This window comes from Gorilla gorilla, chromosome 4, assembly GCF_029281585.2.
Source record: "Gorilla gorilla gorilla isolate KB3781 chromosome 4, NHGRI_mGorGor1-v2.1_pri, whole genome shotgun sequence".
In the NCBI taxonomy this organism is placed as follows: domain Eukaryota; kingdom Metazoa; phylum Chordata; class Mammalia; order Primates; family Hominidae; genus Gorilla; species Gorilla gorilla.
In genome coordinates, this window is record NC_073228.2 from 189,724,996 (window position 1) to 189,745,112 (window position 20,117).

A 20,117-nucleotide genomic window follows, 5' to 3' on the forward strand; every position below is an offset into this window, starting at 1 on the left:
GGTGTAGATATTTCCATGTTCAAACAGATAGCGGTGTAGATATTTCCATGTTCATACAGATAGCGGTGTAGATATTTCCATGTTCATACAGATAGCGGTGTAGATATTTCCATGTTCATACAGATAGCGGTGCTGATATTTCAATGTTTATACAGGCAGTGGTGTATATATTTCAATGTTCATACAGATAGCGGTGTAGATATTTCAATGTTCACACAGATAGCGGTTTAGATATTTCTTTCTTAATACATATGGTGGTGTAGATATTTATATGTTCATACAGATGGCGGTGCAGATATTTCCATGTTCATACAGATGGCGGTGTAGATATTTCCATGTTTATAGAGATAGCAGACTTCTTATTTCCATGTGTTAAGAGATAGCTGTGTAGATATTTCCATGTGTATGCAGATAGCTGTGTAGATATTTCCATTTTCATGCAGACAGCGGTGTAGATATTTCCATGTTCAAACAGATAGCGGTGTAGATAATTCCATGTTCATACAGATAGCGGTGTAGATATTTCCATGATCATACAGATAGCGGTGTAGATATTTCCATGTTCATACAGATAGCAGTGTAGATAATTCCATGTTCATACAGATAGCGGTGCTGATATTTCCATGTTTATGCAGGTAGTGGTGTAGATATTTCCATGTTTATACAGATAGCGGTGTAGATATTTCCATGTTTATACAGATAGCGGTGTAGATATTTCTATCTTTATAGATATAGCGGTGTAGTTATTTCCATGTGTAAAGAGATAGCAGTGTAGATATTTCCATGTATATGCAGATAGCTTTGTAGATATTTCCATTTTCATGCAGATAGCGGTGTAGATATTTACATGTTCAAACAGATAGCGGTGTAGATATTTCCATGTTCATTCAGATAGCTTTGTAGATATTTCCATGTTCATGCAGATAGCGGTGTAGATATTTCCATGTTCATACAGATAGCGATGTAGATATTTCCATGTTCATACAGATAGCGGTGCTGATATTTCCATGTTTATACAGGTAGCAGTGTAGATATTTCCATGTTTATGCAGATAGCGGTGTAGATATTTCCATGTTTATACAGATAGCGGTGTAGATATTTCCATGTTTATTCAGATAGCGGTGTAGATATCTCCATCTTAATACAAATGGCGGTGTAGATATTTATATGTTCATTCAGATGGCGGTGCAGATATTTCCATGTTCATACAGATGGCGGTGTTGATATTTCCATGTTCATCCAGATAGCGGTGTAGTTATTTCCATGTGTAAAGAGATAGCTGTGTAGATATTTCCATGTATATGCAGATAGCTGTGTAGATATTTCCATTTTCATGCAGATAGCGGTGTATATATTTCCATCTTCAAACAGATAGCGGTGTAGATATTTCCATGTTCATACAGATAGCGGTGTAGATATTTCCATGTTCATACAGATAGCGGTGTAGATATTTCCATGTTCATACAGATAGCGGTGCTGCTATTTCCATGTTTATGCAGGTAGCGGGGTAGATATTTCCATGTTTATATAGATAGCGGTGTAGATATTTCCATGTTTATACAGATAGCGGTGTAGATATTTCCATGTTTATACAGATAGCAGTGTAGATATCTCCATCTTAATACAGATGGCGGTGTAGATATTTATATGTTCATACAGATGGCTGTGCACATATTTCCATGTTCATACAGATGGCGGTGTAGATATTTCCATGTTCATACAGATAGCGGTGTAGTTATTTCCATGTGTAAAGAGATAGCTGTGTAGATATTTCCATGTATATGCAGATAGCAGTGTAGATATTTCCATTTTCATGCAGATAGCGGTGTAGATATTTCCATGTTCAAACAGATAGCGGTGTAGATATTTCCATGTTCATACAGATAGCGGTGTAGATATTTCCATGTTCATACAGATAGCGGTGTAGATATTTCCATGTTTATACAGATAGGGGTGAAGATCTATGCATGTTTACACAGATAGCAGAGTAGATATTTCCATGTTCATCCAGATGGCTGTGTAGATATTTCCATGTTCATACAGATAGCGGTGTAGATATTTCCATGTTCATACAGATAGCGGTGTAGATATTTCCATGTTCATACAGATAGCGGTGTAGATATTTCCATGTTCATACAGATAGCGGTGTAGATATTTCCATGTTCACACAGATAGCGGTGTAGATATTTCCATGTTCATACAGATAGCGGTGCTGATATTTCAATGTTTATACAGGCAGTGGTGTATATATTTCAATGTTCATACAGATAGCGGTGTAGATATTTCAATGTTCACACAGATAGCGGTTTAGATATTTCTTTCTTAATACATATGGTGGTGTAGATATTTATATGTTCATACAGATGGCGGTGCAGATATTTCCATGTTCATACAGATGGCGGTGTAGATATTTCCATGTTTATAGAGATAGCAGACTTCTTATTTCCATGTGTTAAGAGATAGCTGTGTAGATATTTCCATGTGTATGCAGATAGCTGTGTAGATATTTCCATTTTCATGCAGACAGCGGTGTAGATATTTCCATGTTCAAACAGATAGCGGTGTAGATAATTCCATGTTCATACAGATAGCGGTGTAGATATTTCCATGATCATACAGATAGCGGTGTAGATATTTCCATGTTCATACATATAGCAGTGTAGATAATTCCATGTTCATACAGATAGCGGTGCTGATATTTCCATGTTTATACAGGTAGTGGTATAGATATTTCCATGTTTATACAGATAGCGGTGTAGATATTTCCATGTTTATACAGATAGCGGTGTAGATATTTCTATCTTTATAGATATAGCGGTGTAGTTATTTCCATGTGTAAAGAGATAGCAGTGTAGATATTTCCATGTATATGCAGATAGCTTTGTAGATATTTCCATTTTCATGCAGATAGCGGTGTAGATATTTACATGTTCAAACAGATAGCGGTGTAGATATTTCCATGTTCATTCAGATAGCTTTGTAGATATTTCCATGTTCATGCAGATAGCGGTGTAGATATTTCCATGTTCATACAGATAGCGATGTAGATATTTCCATGTTCATACAGATAGCGGTGTAGATATTTCCATGTTCAAACAGATAGCGGTGTAGATATTTCCATGTTTATGCAGATAGCAGTGTAGATATTTCCATGTTTATACAGATAGCGGTGTAGATATTTCCATGTTTATTCAGATAGCGGTGTAGATATCTCCATCTTAATACACATGGCGGTGTAGATATTTATATGTTCATTCAGATGGCGGTGCAGATATTTCCATGTTCATACAGATGGCGGTGTTGATATTTCCATGTTCATCCAGATAGCGTTGTAGTTATTTCCATGTGTAAAGAGATAGCTGTGTAGATATTTCCATGTATATGCAGATAGCAGTGTAGATATTTCCATTTTCATGCAGATAGCGGTGTAGATATTTCCATGTTCAAACAGATAGCGGTGTAGATATTTCCATGTTCATACAGATAGCGGTGTAGATATTTCCATGTTCATACAGATAGTGGTGCTGATATTTCAATGTTTATACAGGCAGTGGTGTATATATTTCAATGTTCATACAGATAGCGGTGTAGATATTTCAATGTTCACACAGATAGCGGTTTAGATATTTCTTTCTTAATACATATGGTGGTGTAGATATTTATATGTTCATACAGATGGCGGTGCAGATATTTCCATGTTCATACAGATGGCGTTGTAGATATTTCCATGTTTATAGAGATAGCAGACTTCTTATTTCCATGTGTTAAGAGATAGCTGTGTAGATATTTCCATGTGTATGCAGATAGCTGTGTAGATATTTCCATTTTCATGCAGACAGCGGTGTAGATATTTCCATGTTCAAACAGATAGCAGTGTAGATAATTCCATGTTCATACAGATAGCGGTGTAGATATTTCCATGATCATACAGATAGCGGTGTAGATATTTCCATGTTCATACAGATAGCAGTGTAGATAATTCCATGTTCATACAGATAGCGGTGCTGATATTTCCATGTTTATACAGGTAGTGGTATAGATATTTCCATGTTTATACAGATAGCGGTGTAGATATTTCCATGTTTATACAGATAGCGGTGTAGATATTTCTATCTTTATAGATATAGCGGTGTAGTTATTTCCATGTGTAAAGAGATAGCAGTGTAGATATTTCCATGTATATGCAGATAGCTTTGTAGATATTTCCATTTTCATGCAGATAGCGGTGTAGATATTTACATGTTCAAATAGATAGCGGTGTAGATATTTCCATGTTCATTCAGATAGCTTTGAAGATATTTCCATGTTCATACAGATAGCGGTGTAGATATTTCCATGTTCATACAGATAGCGATGTAGATATTTCCATGTTCATACAGATAGTGGTGCTGATATTTCCATGTTTATACAGGTAGCAGTGTAGATATTTCCATGTTTATGCAGATAGCAGTGTAGATATTTCCATGTTTATACAGATAGCGGTGTAGATATTTCCATGTTTATTCAGATAGCGGTGTAGATATCTCCATCTTAATACACATGGCGGTGTAGATATTTATATGTTCATTCAGATGGCGGTGCAGATATTTCCATGTTCATACAGATGACGGTGTTGATATTTCCATGTTCATCCAGATAGCGTTGTAGTTATTTCCATGTGTAAAGAGATAGCTGTGTAGATATTTCCATGTATATGCAGATAGCAGTGTAGATATTTCCATTTTCATGCAGATAGCGGTGTAGATATTTCCATGTTCAAACAGATAGCGGTGTAGATATTTCCATGTTCATACAGATAGCGGTGTAGATATTTCCATGTTCATACAGATAGCGGTGTAGATATTTCCATGTTTATACAGATAGGGGTGAAGATCTATGCATGTTTACACAGATAGCAGAGTAGATATTTCCATGTTCATCCAGATGGCTGTGTAGATATTTCCATGTTCATACAGATAGCGGTGTAGATATTTCCATGTTCATACAGATAGCGGTGTAGATATTTCCATGTTCATACAGATAGCGGTGTAGATATTTCCATGTTCATACAGATAGCGGTGTAGATATTTCCATGTTCATACAGATAGCGGTGTAGATATTTCCATGTTCATACAGATAGCGGTGCTGATATTTCAATGTTTATACAGGCAGTGGTGTATATATTTCAATGTTCATACAGATAGCGGTGTAGATATTTCAATGTTCACACAGATAGCGGTTTAGATATTTCTTTCTTAATACATACGGTGGTGTAGATATTTATATGTTCATACAGATGGCGGTGCAGATATTTCCATGTTCATACAGATGGCGGTGTAGATATTTCCATGTTTATAGAGATAGCAGACTTCTTATTTCCATGTGTTAAGAGATAGCTGTGTAGATATTTCCATGTGTATGCAGATAGCTGTGTAGATATTTCCATTTTCACGCAGACAGCGGTGTAGATATTTCCATGTTCAAACAGATAGCGGTGTAGATAATTCCATGTTCATACAGATAGCGGTGTAATTATTTCCATGATCATACAGATAGCGGTGTAGATATTTCCATGTTCATACAGATAGCAGTGTAGATAATTCCATGTTCATACAGATAGCGGTGCTGATATTTCCATGTTTATACAGGTAGTGGTGTAGATATTTCCATGTTTATACAGATAGCGGTGTAGATATTTCCATGTTTATACAGATAGCGGTGTAGATATTTCTATCTTTATAGATATAGCGGTGTAGTTATTTCCATGTGTAAAGAGATAGCAGTGTAGATATTTCCATGTATATGCAGATAGCTTTGTAGATATTTCCATTTTCATGCAGATAGCGGTGTAGATATTTACATGTTCAAACAGATAGCGGTGTAGATATTTCCATGTTCATTCAGATAGCTTTGTAGATATTTCCATGTTCATGCAGATAGCGGTGTAGATATTTCCATGTTCATACAGATAGCGATGTAGATATTTCCATGTTCATACAGATAGCGGTGCTGATATTTCCATGTTTATACAGGTAGCAGTGTAGATATTTAAATGTTTATGCAGATAGCGGTGTAGATATTTCCATGTTTATACAGATAGCGGTGTAGATATTTCCATGTTTATTCAGATAGCGGTGTAGATATCTCCATCTTAATACAAATGGCGGTGTAGATATTTATATGTTCATTCAGATGGCGGTGCAGATATTTCCATGTTCATACAGATGGCGGTGTTGATATTTCCATGTTCATACAGGTAGCGGTGTAGTTTTTTCCATGTGTAAAGAGATAGCTGTGTAGATATTTCCATGTATATGCAGATAGCTGTGTAGATATTTCCATTTTCATGCAGATAGCGGTGTATATATTTCCATCTTCAAACAGATAGCGGTGTAGATATTTCCATGTTCATACAGATAGCGGTGTAGATATTTCCATGTTTATACAGATAGCGGTGAAGGTATATGCATGTTTATACAGATAGCGGTGTGGATATTTCCATGTTCATCCCGAGGGCTGTGTAGATATATCCATGTTCATACACATAGCGGTGTAGATATTTCCATGTTCATACTGATAGCGGTGTAGACATTTCCATGTTCATACAGATAGCGGTGTAGATATTTCCATGTTCATACAGATAGCGGTGTAGATATTTCCATGTTCATACAGATAGCGGTGCTGATATTTCCATGCTTATACAGGTAGCGGTGTAGATATTTCCATGTTTATACAGATAGCGGTGTATATATTTCCATGTTTATACAGATAGCTGTGTAGCTATTTCCATGTTTATACAGATAGCGGTGTAGATATCTCCATCTTAATAAAGATGGCGGTGTAGATATTTATATATTCATACAGATGGCGGTGCAGATATTTCCATGTTCATACAGATGGCGGTGTGTATATTTCCATGTTCATATAGATAGCGGTGTAGTTATTTCCATGTGTAAAGAGATAGCTGTGTAGATATTTCCATGTATATGCAGATAGCAGTGTAGATATTTCCATTTTCATGCAGATAGCGGTGCAGATATTTCCATGTTCAAACAGGTAGTGGTGTAGATATTTCCATGTTCATACAGATAGCGGTGTAGATATTTCCATGTTCATACAGATAGCGGCGTAGATATTTCCATGTTTATACAGATAGCTGTGAAGATCTATGCATGTTTACACAGATAGCGGTGTAGATATTTCCATGTTCATCCAGATGGCTGTGTGGATATATCCATGTTCATACAGATAGCGGTGTAGATATTTCCATGTTCGTACAGATAGCGGTGTAGATATTTCCATGTTCATACAGATAGCGGTGTAGTTATTTCCATGTGTAAAGAGATAGCTTTGTAGATATTTCCATGTATATGCAGATAGCTGTTTAGATATTTCCATTTTCATGCAGATAGCGGTGTAGATATTTCCATGTTCAAACAGATAGCGGTGTAGATATTTCCATGTTCATACAGATAGCGGTGCAGATATTTCCATGTTCATACAGATAGCGGTGTATATATTTCCATGTTTATACAGATAGCGGTGAAGATGTATGCATGTTTACACAGATAGCGGTGTGGATATTTCCATGTTCATCCAGAGGGCTGTGTAGATATATCCATGTTCATCCAGATGGCTGTGTAGATATATCCATGTTCATACAGATGGCGGTGAAGGTATTTCCATGTTCATTCAGATAGCGGTGTAGATATTTCCATGTTCATACAGATAGCGGTGTAGATATCTCCATGTTCATACAGATAGAGCGGCTGATATTTCCATGTTCATACAGATAGCGGTGCTGATATTTCCATGTTTATACAGGATGTGGTGTAGATATTTCCATGTTTATACAGATAGCGGTGTAGATATTTCCATGTTTATACAGATAGCGGTGTAGATATTTCCATGTTTATACAGATATCGGTGTAGATATCTCCATCTTAATACAGATGGCCGTGTAGATATGTATATGTTCATACTGATGTCGGTGCAGCTATTTCCATGTTCATACAGATGGCAGTGTAGATATTTCCATGTTCATACAGATAGCCTTGTAGACATTTCCATGTTTATACAGATAGCGGTGAAGATGTATGCATGTTTACACAGATAGCGGTGTAGATATTTCCATGTTCATACAGATAGCGGTGGTGATATTTCAATGTTTATACAGGCAGCGGTGTATATATTTCAATGTTCATACAGATAGCGGTGTAGATATTTCAATGTTCTTACAGATAGCGGTTTAGATATTTCTTTCTTAATACATATGGCGGTGTAGATAATTATATGTTCATACAGATGGCGGTGCAGATATTTCCATGTTCATACAGATGGCGGTGTAGATATTTCCATGTTTATAGAGATAGCGGACTTCTTCTTTCCATGTGTTAAGAGATAGCTGTGTAGATATTTCCATGTATATGCAGATAGCTGTGTAGATATTTCCATTTTCATGCAGACAGCGGTGTAGAGATTTCCATGTTCAAACAGATAGCGGTGTAGATATTTCCATGTTCATACAGATAGCAGTGTAGATATTTCCATGTTTATACAGATTGCGGTGAAGATGTATGCACATTTACACAGATAGCCGTGTAGATATTTCCATGTTCATACAGATAGCGGTGTAGATATTTCCATGTTCATACAGATGGCGGTGTAGCTATTTCCATGTTTATAGAGATAGCGCTGTACTTATTTCCACGTGTAAAGAGATAGCTTTGTAGATATTTCCATGTATATGCAGATCGCTGTGTAGATATTTCCATTTTCATGCAGATAGCGGTGTAGATATTTCCATGTTCAAACAGATAGCGGTGTAGATATTTCCATGTTCATAGAGATAGCAGTGTAGATATTTCCATGTTTATACAGATAGCGGTGAAGATGTATGCATGTTTCCACAGATAGCGGTTTAGATATTTCCATGTTCATACAGATAGCGGTGTAGATATTTCCATGTTCATCCAGATGGCTGTGTAGATATATCCATGTTCCTACAGATGGCGGTGAAGATATTTCCATGTTCACACAGATAGCGGTGCAGTTATTTCCATGTGTAAAGACATAGCTGTGTAGATATTCCCATGTATATGCAGATAGCTGTGTATATATTTCCATTTTCATGCAGATAGCGGTTTAGATATTTCCATGTTCATACAGATAGCGGTGTAGATATTTCCATGTTCATAGAGATAGCGGTGTAGATACTTCCATGTTCATACAGATAGAGGGGCTGATATTTCCATGTTCATACAGATAGCGGTGCTGATATTTCCATGTTTATTCAGAGAGCGGTGTAGATATTTCCATGTATATACAGATAGCGGTTTAGATGTTTCCATTTTTATACAGATAGCAGTGTAGATATCTCCATCTTAATACAGATGGCGGTGTAGATATTTATATGTTCATACAGATGGCGGTGCAGACATTTCCATGTTCATACAGATAGCGGTGTAGTTATTTCCATGTGTAAAGAGATAGATGTGTAGTTGTTTCCATGTATATGCAGATAGCTGTGCAGATATTTCCATTTTCATGCTGATAGCGGTGTAGATATTTCAATGTTCATACAGATAGCGGTTTAGATATTTCCTTCTTTATACAGATGGCGGTGTAGATATTTATATGTTCATAGAGATGGTGGTGCTGTTATTTCCATGTTCATACAGATGGCGGTGTAGATATTTCCATGTTTATAGATATAGCGGTGTAGTTATTTCCAAGTGTAAAGAGATAGCTGTGTAGATATTTCCATGTATATGCAGATAGCTTTGTAGATATTTCCATTTTCATGCAGATAGCTGTGTAGATATTTCCATGTTCAAACAGATAGCGGTGGAGATATTTCCATGTTCATACAGATAGCAGTGTAGATATTTCCATGTTTACACAGATAGCGGTGAAGATGTATGCATGTTTACACAGTTAGCGGTGTAGATATTTCCATGTTCATAAAGATAGCGGTGTAGTTATTTCCATGTTCATCCAGATGGCTGTGTAGATATATCCGTGTTCATACAGATGGCGGTGAAGATGTTTCCATGTTCATACAGATAGCGGTGTAGATATCTCCATCTTAATACAGATTCCGTTGAAGATATTTATATGTTCATACAGATGGCGGTGCAGATATTTCCATGTTCATACAGATAGCGGTGTAGTTATTTCCATGTGTAAAGAGATGACTGTGTAGATATTTCCATGTATATGCAGATAGCTGTGTAGATATTTCCATTTTCATGCTGATAGCGGTTTAGATATTTCCATGTTCAAACAGAGAGCGGTGTAGATATTTCCTCGTTCATACAGATAGCGGTGTTGATATTTCCATGCTTATACAGATTGCGGTGAAGATATATGCATGTTTACACTGATAGCGGTGTAGATATTTCCATGTTCATGCAGATAGCGGTGTAGATATTTCCATGTACATCCAGATGGCTGTGTAGATATATCCATGTTCATACAGATAGCGGTGTAGATATTTCCATGTTCATACAGATAGTGGTGTAGATATTTCCAAGTTCATACAGATAGCGGTGTAGCTATTTCCATGTTCATACAGATAGCAGTGCAGATATTTCCATGTTCATAGAGATAGCGGTGTAGATATTTCCATGTTCATACAGGTAGCGGTGCTGATATTTCCATGTTTATACAGGTAGCGGTGTAGATATTTCCATGTTTATACAGATAGCGGTGTAGATATTTCCATGTTTATTCAGATAGCGGTGTAGATATCTCCATCTTAATACAGATGGCGGTGTAGATATTTCTATGTTCATTCAGATGGCGGTGCAGATATTTCCATGTTCATTCAGATGGCGGTGTTGATATTTCCATGTTCATACAGATAGCGGTGTAGTTATTTCCATGTGTAAAGAGATAGCTGTGTAGATATTTCCAAGTATATGCAGATAGCTGTGTAGATATTTCCATTTTCATGCAGATAGCGGTGTATATATTTCCATCTTCAAACAGATAGCGGTGTAGTTATTTCCATGTTCATACAGATAGCGGTGTAGATATTTCCATGTTTATACAGATAGCGGTGAAGATATATGCATGTTTATACAGATAGCGGTGTGGATATTTCCATGTTCATCCCGAGGGCTGTGTAGATATATCCATGTTCATACACATAGCGGTGTAGATATTTCCATGTTCATACTGATAGCGGTGTAGACATTTCCATGTTCATACAGATAGCGGTGTAGATATTTCCATGTTCATACAGATAGCGGTGCTGATATTTCCATGCTTATACAGGTAGCGGTGTAGATATTTCCATGTTTATACAGATAGCGGTGTATATATTTCCATGTTTATACAGATAGCAGTGTAGCTATTTCCATGTTTATACAGATAGCAGTGTAGATATCTCCATCTTAATACAGATGGCGGTGTAGATATTTATATGTTCATACAGATGCCGGTGCAGATATTTCCATGTTCATACAGATGGCGGTGTGGATATTTCCATGTTCATATAGATAGCGGTGTAGTTATTTCCATGTGTAAAGAGATAGCTGTGTAGATATTTCCATGTATATGCAGATAGCAGTGTAGATATTTCCATTTTCATGCAGATAGCGGTGTAGATATTTCCATGTTTATACTGATAGCGGTGAAGATGTATGCATGTTTACACAGATAGCGGTGTAGATATTTCCATGTTCACACAGATAGCGGTGCTGATATTTCCATGTTTATACAGGTATTGGTGTGGATATTTCCATGTTCATACAGATAGCGGTGTAGATATTTCCATGTTCATACAGATAGCGGTGTAGATATTTCCATGTTCATACAGATAGCGGTGCTGATATTTCCATGTTTATACAGGTAGCGGTGTAGATATTTCAATGTTTATACAGATAGCGGTGTAGATATTTCCATGTTCATACAGATAGCGGTGTAGCTATTTCCATGTTCATACAGATAGCGGTGTAGATATTTCCATGTTTATACTGATAGCGGTGAAGATGTATGCATGTTTACACAGATAGCGGTGTAGATATTTCCATGTTCACACAGATAGCGGTGCTGATATTTCCATGTTTATACAGGTAGCGGTGTAGATATTTGCATGTTCATACAGATAGTGGTGTAGATATTTCCATGTTTATATAGATAGCGGTGAAAATATATGCATGTTTACACAGATAGCGGTGTAGATATTTCCATGTTTATACTGATAGCGGTGAAGATGTATGCATGTTTACACAGATAGCGGTGTAGATATTTCCATGTTCACACAGATAGCGGTGCTGATATTTCCATGTTCATACAGATAGCGGTGTAGATATTTCCATGTTTATACTGATAGCGGTGAAGATGTATGCATGTTTACACAGATAGCGGTGTAGATATTTCCATGTTCATCCAGATGGCTGTGTAGATATATCCATGTTCATACAGATAGTGGTGTAGATATTTCCATGTTCATACAGATAGTGGTGTAGATATTTGCATGTTCATACAGTTAGCGGTGTAGCTATTTCCATGTTCATTCTGATAGCGGTGCTGATATTTCCATGTTTATACAGGTAGCGGTGTAGATATTTGCATGTTCATACAGATAGTGGTGTAGATATTTCCATGTTTATATAGATAGCGGTGAAAATATATGCATGTTTACACAGATAGCGGTGTAGATATTTCCATGTTCATACAGATAGTGGTGTAGATATTTCCATGTTCATACAGATAACGGTGTAGCTATTTCCATGTTCATACAGATAGCAGTGTAGATATTTCCATGTTCATACAGATAGCGGTGTAGATATTTCCATTCTCTTACAGAGAGCGGTGCTGATATTTCCATGTTTATACAGGCAGCGGTGTAGATATTTCCATGTTTATACAGATAGCGGTTTAGATATTCCCTTCTTAATACAGATGGCGGTGTAGATATTTATATGTTCATACAGATGGCGGTGCAGATATTTCCATGTTCATACAGATGGCGCTGGAGATATTTCCATGTTTATAGATATAGCGGTGTAGTTATTTCCATGTGTAAAGAGATAGCTGTTTAGATATTTCCATGTATATGCAGATAGCTTTGTAGATATTTCCATTTTCATGCAGATAGCGGTGTAGATATTTACATGTTCAAACAGATAGCGGTGTAGATATTTCCATGTTCTTTCAGATAGCTTTGTATATATTTCCATGTTCATACAGATAGCGGTGTAGATATTTCCATGTTCATACAGAGAACGGTGTAGATATTTCCATGTTCATACAGATAGCAGTGTAGATATTTCCATGTTAATTCAGATAGCGGTGTAGATATCTCCATATTAATACACATGGCGGTGTAGATATTTATATGTTCATACAGATGGCGGTGTTGATATTTCCATGTTTATACAGATAGCAGTGTAGATATCTCCATCTTAATACACATGGCGGTGTAGATATTTATATGTTCATACAGATGACTGTGCAGATATTTCCATGTTCATACAGATGGTGGTGTAGATATTTCCATGTTCATACAGATAGCGGTGTAGTTATTTCCATGTGTAAAGAGATAGCTGTGTAGATATTTAAATGTATATGCAGATATCAGTGTAGATATTTCCATTTTCATGCAGATAGCGGTGTAGATATTTCCATGTTCAAACAGATAGCGGTGTAGATATTTCCATGTTCATCCAGCTGGCTGTGTAGATATATCCATGTTCATACAGATAGCGGTGTAGATCTTTCCATGTTCATACAGATAGCGGTGTAGCTATTTCCATGTTCATACAGATAGCGGTGTAGATATTTCCATGTTTATACTGATAGCGGTGAAGGTGTATGAATGTTTACACAGATAGCGGTGTAGATATTTCCATGTTCATACAGATAGTGGTGTAGATATTTCCATGTTCATCCAGATGGCTGTGTAGATATATCCATGTTCATACAGATAGTGGTGTAGATATTTCCATGTTCATACAGATAGCGGTGCTGATATTTCCATGTTTATACAGGCATCGGTGTAGCTATTTCCCTGTTCCTACAGATAGCGGTGTAGATATTTCCATGTTCATACAGATAGCGGTGCTGATATTTCCATGTTTATACAGGCCGTGGTGTAGATATTTCCATGTTTATACAGATAGCGGATTAGATATTTCCTTCTTAGTACAGATGGCGGTGTAGATATTTATATGTTCCGATAGATGGCGGTGTAGTTATTTACATGTTTATGCAGATATCAGTGTAGATATCTCCATCTTAATGCAGATGGCGGTGTAGATATTTATATGTTCATACAGATGGCGGTGCAGATATTTCCATGTTCATACAGATGGCGGTGTAGCTATTTGCATGTTCATACAGATAGTGGTGTAGTTATTTCCATGTGTAAAGAGATAGCTGTGTAGATATATAAATGTATATGCAGATAGCAGTGTAGATATTTCCATTTTCATGCAGATAGCGGTGTAGATATTTCCATGTCCAAACAGATAGCGGTATGGGTATTTCCATGTTCATACAGATAGCGGTGTAGATATTTCCATGTTCATGCATATAGCGGTGCTGATATTTCCATGTTTATACAGGTAGCGGTGAAGATATTTCCATGTTCATCCAGATGGCTGTGTAGATATATCCATGTTCATACAGATAGCGGTGTAGATATTTCCATGTTCATCCAGATGGCTGTGTAGATATATACATGTTCATACAGATAGCGGTGTAGATATTTCCATGTTTATACAGATAGCTTTTTAGATATTTCCTTCTCAATACAGATGGCGGTGTAGATATTTATATGTTCATACAGATGGCGGTGCAGATATTTCCATGTTCATACAGATGGTGGTGTAGATATTTCCATGTTTATAGATATAGCGGTGTAGTTATTTCCATGTGTAAAGAGATAGCTGTGTAGATATTTCCAAGTATATGCAGATAGCTTTGTAGATATTTCCATTTTCATGCAGATAGCGGTGTAGATATTTACATGTTCAAACAGATAGCGGTGTAGATATTTCCATGTTCATTCAGATAGCTTTGTAGATATTTCCATGTTCATACAGATAGCGGTGTAGATATTTCCATGTTCATACAGATAGCGGTGTAGATAGTTCAAGGTTCATTCAGATAGCGGTGCTGATATTTCCATGTTTATACAGGTAGCGGTGTAGATATTTCCATGTTTATACAGATAGCGGTGTAGATATTTCCATGTTCATACAGATAGCAGTGTAGATATTTCCATGTTCATACAGATAGCGGTGTAGCTATTTCCATGTTCATACAGATAGCGGTGTAGATATTTCCATGTTCATCCAGATGGCTGTGTAGATATATCCATGTTCATACAGATGGCGGTGTAGATATCTCCAGGTTCATACAGATAGAGGGGCTGATATTTCCATGTTCATACAGATAGCGGTGCTGATATTTCCATGTTTATACAGATAGCGGTGTAGATATTTCCATGTTTATTCAGATAGCGGTGTAGATATCTCCATCTTAATACAGATGGCGGTGTACATATTTATATTTTCATTCAGATGGCGGTGCAGATATTTCCATGTTCATACAGATGGCGGTGTAGATATTTCCATGTTCATACAGATAGCGGTGTAGATATTTCTTTGTTCGTACAGATAGCGGTGCTGATATTTCCATGTTTATACAGGTAGTGGTGTAGATATTTCCATGTTTATATAGATAGCGGTGTAGATATTTCCATGTTTATACAGATAGCGGTGTAGATATCTCCATATTAATACAGATGGCGGTGTAGATATTTATATGTTCATACAGATGGCGGTGCAGATATTTCCATGTTCATACAGATGGTGGTGTAGATATTTCCATGTTCATACAGATAGCGGTGTAGTTATTTCCATGTGTAAAGAGATAGCTGTGTAGATATTTCCGTGTATATGCAGATAGCAGTGAAGATATTTCCATTTTCATGCAGATATCGGTGTAGATATTTCCATGTTCAAACAGATAGCGGTGTAGATATTTCCATGTTCATTCAGATAGCGGTGCAGATATTTCCATGTTCACACAGATAGCGGTGTAGATATTTCCATGTTTATACAGATAACGCTGAAGATGTATGCATGTTTACACAGATAGCGGTGTAGATATTTCCATGTTCATCCAGATGGCTGTGTAGATATATCCATGTTCATACAGGTAGCGGTGTAGATATTTCCATGTTCATACAGATAGCTGTGTAGCTATTTCCATGTTCATACAGATAGCGGTGTAGATATTTCCATGTTTATACTGATAGCGGTGAAGATGTATGCATGTTTACACAGATAGCGGTGTAGATATTTCCATGTTCATCCAGATGGCTGTGTAGATATATCCATGTTCATACAGATAGTGGTGTAGATATTTCCATGTTCATACAGATAGTGGTGTAGATATTTGCATGTTCATTCAGATAGCGGTGTAGCTATTTCCATGTTCATTCAGATAGCGGTGCTGATATTTCCATGTTTATACAGGTAGCGGTGTAGATATTTGCATGTTCATACAGATAGTGGTGTAGATATTTCCATGTTTATATAGATAGCGGTGAAGATATAGGCATGTTTACACAGATAGCGGTGTAGATATTTCCATGTTCATCCAGATGGCTGTGTAGATATATCCATGTTCATACAGATAGCGGTGTAGATATTTCCATGTTCATACAGATAGCGGTGTAGCTATTTCCATGTTCATACAGATAGCGGTGTAGATATTTCCATGTTTATACAGATAGCGGTGAAGATATATGCATGTTTACACAGATAGCCGTGTAGATATTTCCATGTTCATACAGATAGCGGTGTAGATATTTCCATGTTTGTACAGATAGCGGTGTAGATATTTCCATGTTCATACAGAGAGCGGTGCTGATATTTCCATGTTTATACAGGTAGCGGTGTAGATATTTCTATGTTTATACAGATAGCGGTGTAGATATTTCTATGTTTATACAGATAGCGGTGTAGATATTTCCAGGTTTATACAGATAGCGGTGTAGATATCTCCTTCTTAATACAGATGGCGGTGTAGATATTTATATGTTCATACAGAGGGCGATGCAGATATTTCCATGTTCATACAGATGGCGGTGTAGATATTTCCATGTTTATAGAGATAGCGGTGTAGTAATTTCCATGTGTAAAGAGATAGAATGTAGATATTTCCATGAATATGCAGATAGCTCTGTAGATATCTCCATTTTCATGCAGAAAGCGGTGTAGATATTTCCATGTTCAAACAAATAGCGGTGTAGGTATTTCCATGTTTATACAGATAGCGGGGAAGATGTATGCATGTTTACACAGATAGCGGTGTATAAATTTCCATTTTCATACAGATAGCTGTGTAGATACTTCCATGTTCATCAAGATGGCTCTGTAGATATATCCATGTTCATACAGATGGCGGTGAAGATATTTCCATGTTCATACAGATAGCGGTGTAGATATTTCCATGTTCATACAGTTAGCGGTGTAGATATTTCCGTGTTCATACAGATTGCGGTGTAGCTATTTCCATGTTCATACAGATAGCCGTGTAGCTATTTCCATGTTCATCCAGATGGCTGTGTAGGTATATCCATGTTCATACAGATAGCGGTGAAGATATTTCCATGTTCATACAGATTGCGGTGTAGATATTTCCATGTTCATACAGATAGTGGTGTAGATATTTCCATGTTCATAGAGATAGCGGTGTAGCTATTTCCATGTTCATACAGATAGCGGTGTAGATATTTCCATGTTCATCCAGAAGGCTGTGTAGATATATCCATGTTCATACAGATGGCGGTGAAGGTATTTCCATGTTGATACAGATAGCGGTGTAGATATTTCCATGTTCATACAGATAGCGGTGTAGATACTTCCATGTTCATACAGATAGAGAGGCTGATATTTCCATGTTCATAAAGATAGCGGTGCTGATATTTCCATGTTTATAGAGATAGCGGTGTAGATATTTCCATGTTTATACAGATAGCGTTGTAGATATTTCCATGTTTATACAGATAGCGGTGTAGATATCTCCATCTTAATACAGATGGCGGTGTAGATATTTATATGTTCATACAGATGGCGGTGCAGATATTTCCATGTTCATACAGATGGTGGTGTAGATATTTCCATGTTCATACAGATAGCGGTGTAGTTATTTCCATGTGTAAAGAGATAGCTGTGTAGATATTTCCATGTATATGCAGATAGCTGTGTAGATATTTCCATTTTCATGCAGATAGCAGTGTAGATATTTCCATGTTCAAACAGATAGCGGTGTAGATATTTCCATGTTCATACAGATAGCGGTGTAGATATTTCCATGTTCATACAGATAACGGTGTAGATATTTCCATGTTTTTACAGATAGCGGTGAAGATGTATGCATGTTTACACAAATAGCGGTGTAGATATTTCCATGTTCATCCAGATGGCTGTGTAGATATATCCATGTTCACACAGATAGCGGTGTAGATATTTCCATGTTCATACAGATAGCGGTGTAGATATTTCCATGTTCATACAGATAACGGTGTAGCTATTTCCATGTTCATACAGATAGCAGTGTAGATATTTCCATGTTCATACAGATAGCGGTGTAGATATTTCCATTCTCTTACAGAGAGCGGTGCTGATATTTACATGTTTATACAGGCAGCGGTGTAGATATTTCCATGTTTATACAGATAGCGGTTTAGATATTTCCTTCTTAATACAGATGGCGGTGTAGATATTTATATGTTCATACAGATGGCGGTGCAGATATTTCCATGTTCATACAGATGGCGGTGTAGATATTTCCATGTTCATACAGATAGCGGTGTAGATATTTCTTTGTTCATACAGATAGCGGTGCTGAGATTTCCATGTTTATACAGGTAGTGGTGTAGATATTTCCATGTTTATACAGATAGCGGTGGAGATATTCCCATGTTCATACAGATAGCTGTGTAGATATCTCCATCTTAATACAGATGGCAGTGTAGATATTTATATGTTCATACAGATGGTGGTGCTGATATTTCCATGTTCATACATATGGCGGTGTAGATATTTCCATGTTCATACTGATAGCAGTGTAGTTATTTCCTTGTGTAAAGAGATAACTGTGTAGATATTTCCATGTATATGCAGATAGCTGTGTAGATATTTCCATTTTCATGCAGATAGCGGTGTAGATATTTCCATTTTCATGCAGATAGCGGTGTATATATTTCCATCTTCAAACAGATAGCGGTGTAGATATTTTCATGTTCATACAGATAGCGGTGCTGATATTTCCATGTTTATACAGGTAGCGGTGTAGATATTTCCATGTTTATACAGATAGCGTTGTAGATATTTCCATGTTTATACAGATAGCGGTGTAGATATTTCCATGTTTATTCAGGTAGCGGTGTAGTTATCTCCATCTTCATACAGATGGAGGTGTAGATATTTATATGTTCATAAAGATGGCGGTGCAGTTATTTCCATGTTCATACAGATGGCGGTGTAGATATTTCCATGTTCATACAGATAGCGGTGTAGTTATTTCCATGTGTAAAGAGATACCTGTGTAGATATTTCCATCTATATGCAGATAGCTGTGTAGATATTTCCATTTTCATGCAGATAGCGGTGTACATATTTCCATCTTCAAACAGATAGCGGTGTAGATATTTCCATGTTCATACAGATAGCGGTGTAGATATTTCCATGTTTATACAGATAGTGGTGAAGATGTATGCATGTTTACACAGATAGCGGTGTGGATATTTCCATGTTCATCCAGAGGGCAGTGTAGATATATCCATGTTCATACAGATAGCGGTGTAGATATTTCCATGTTCATACAGATAGCGGTGTAGATATTTCCATGTTCATACAGATAGCGGTGCTGATATTTCCATGGTTATACAGGTAGCGGTGTAGTTATTTCCATGTTTATACAGATAGCGGTGTAGATATTTCCGTGTTTATACAGATAGCGGTGTAGATATTTCCTTGTTTATACAGATAGCGATGTAGATATCTCCATCTTAATACAGATGGCAGTGTAGATATTTATATGTTCATACAGATGGCGGTGCAGATATTTCCATGTTCATACAGATGGCAGTGTAGATATTTCCATGTTCA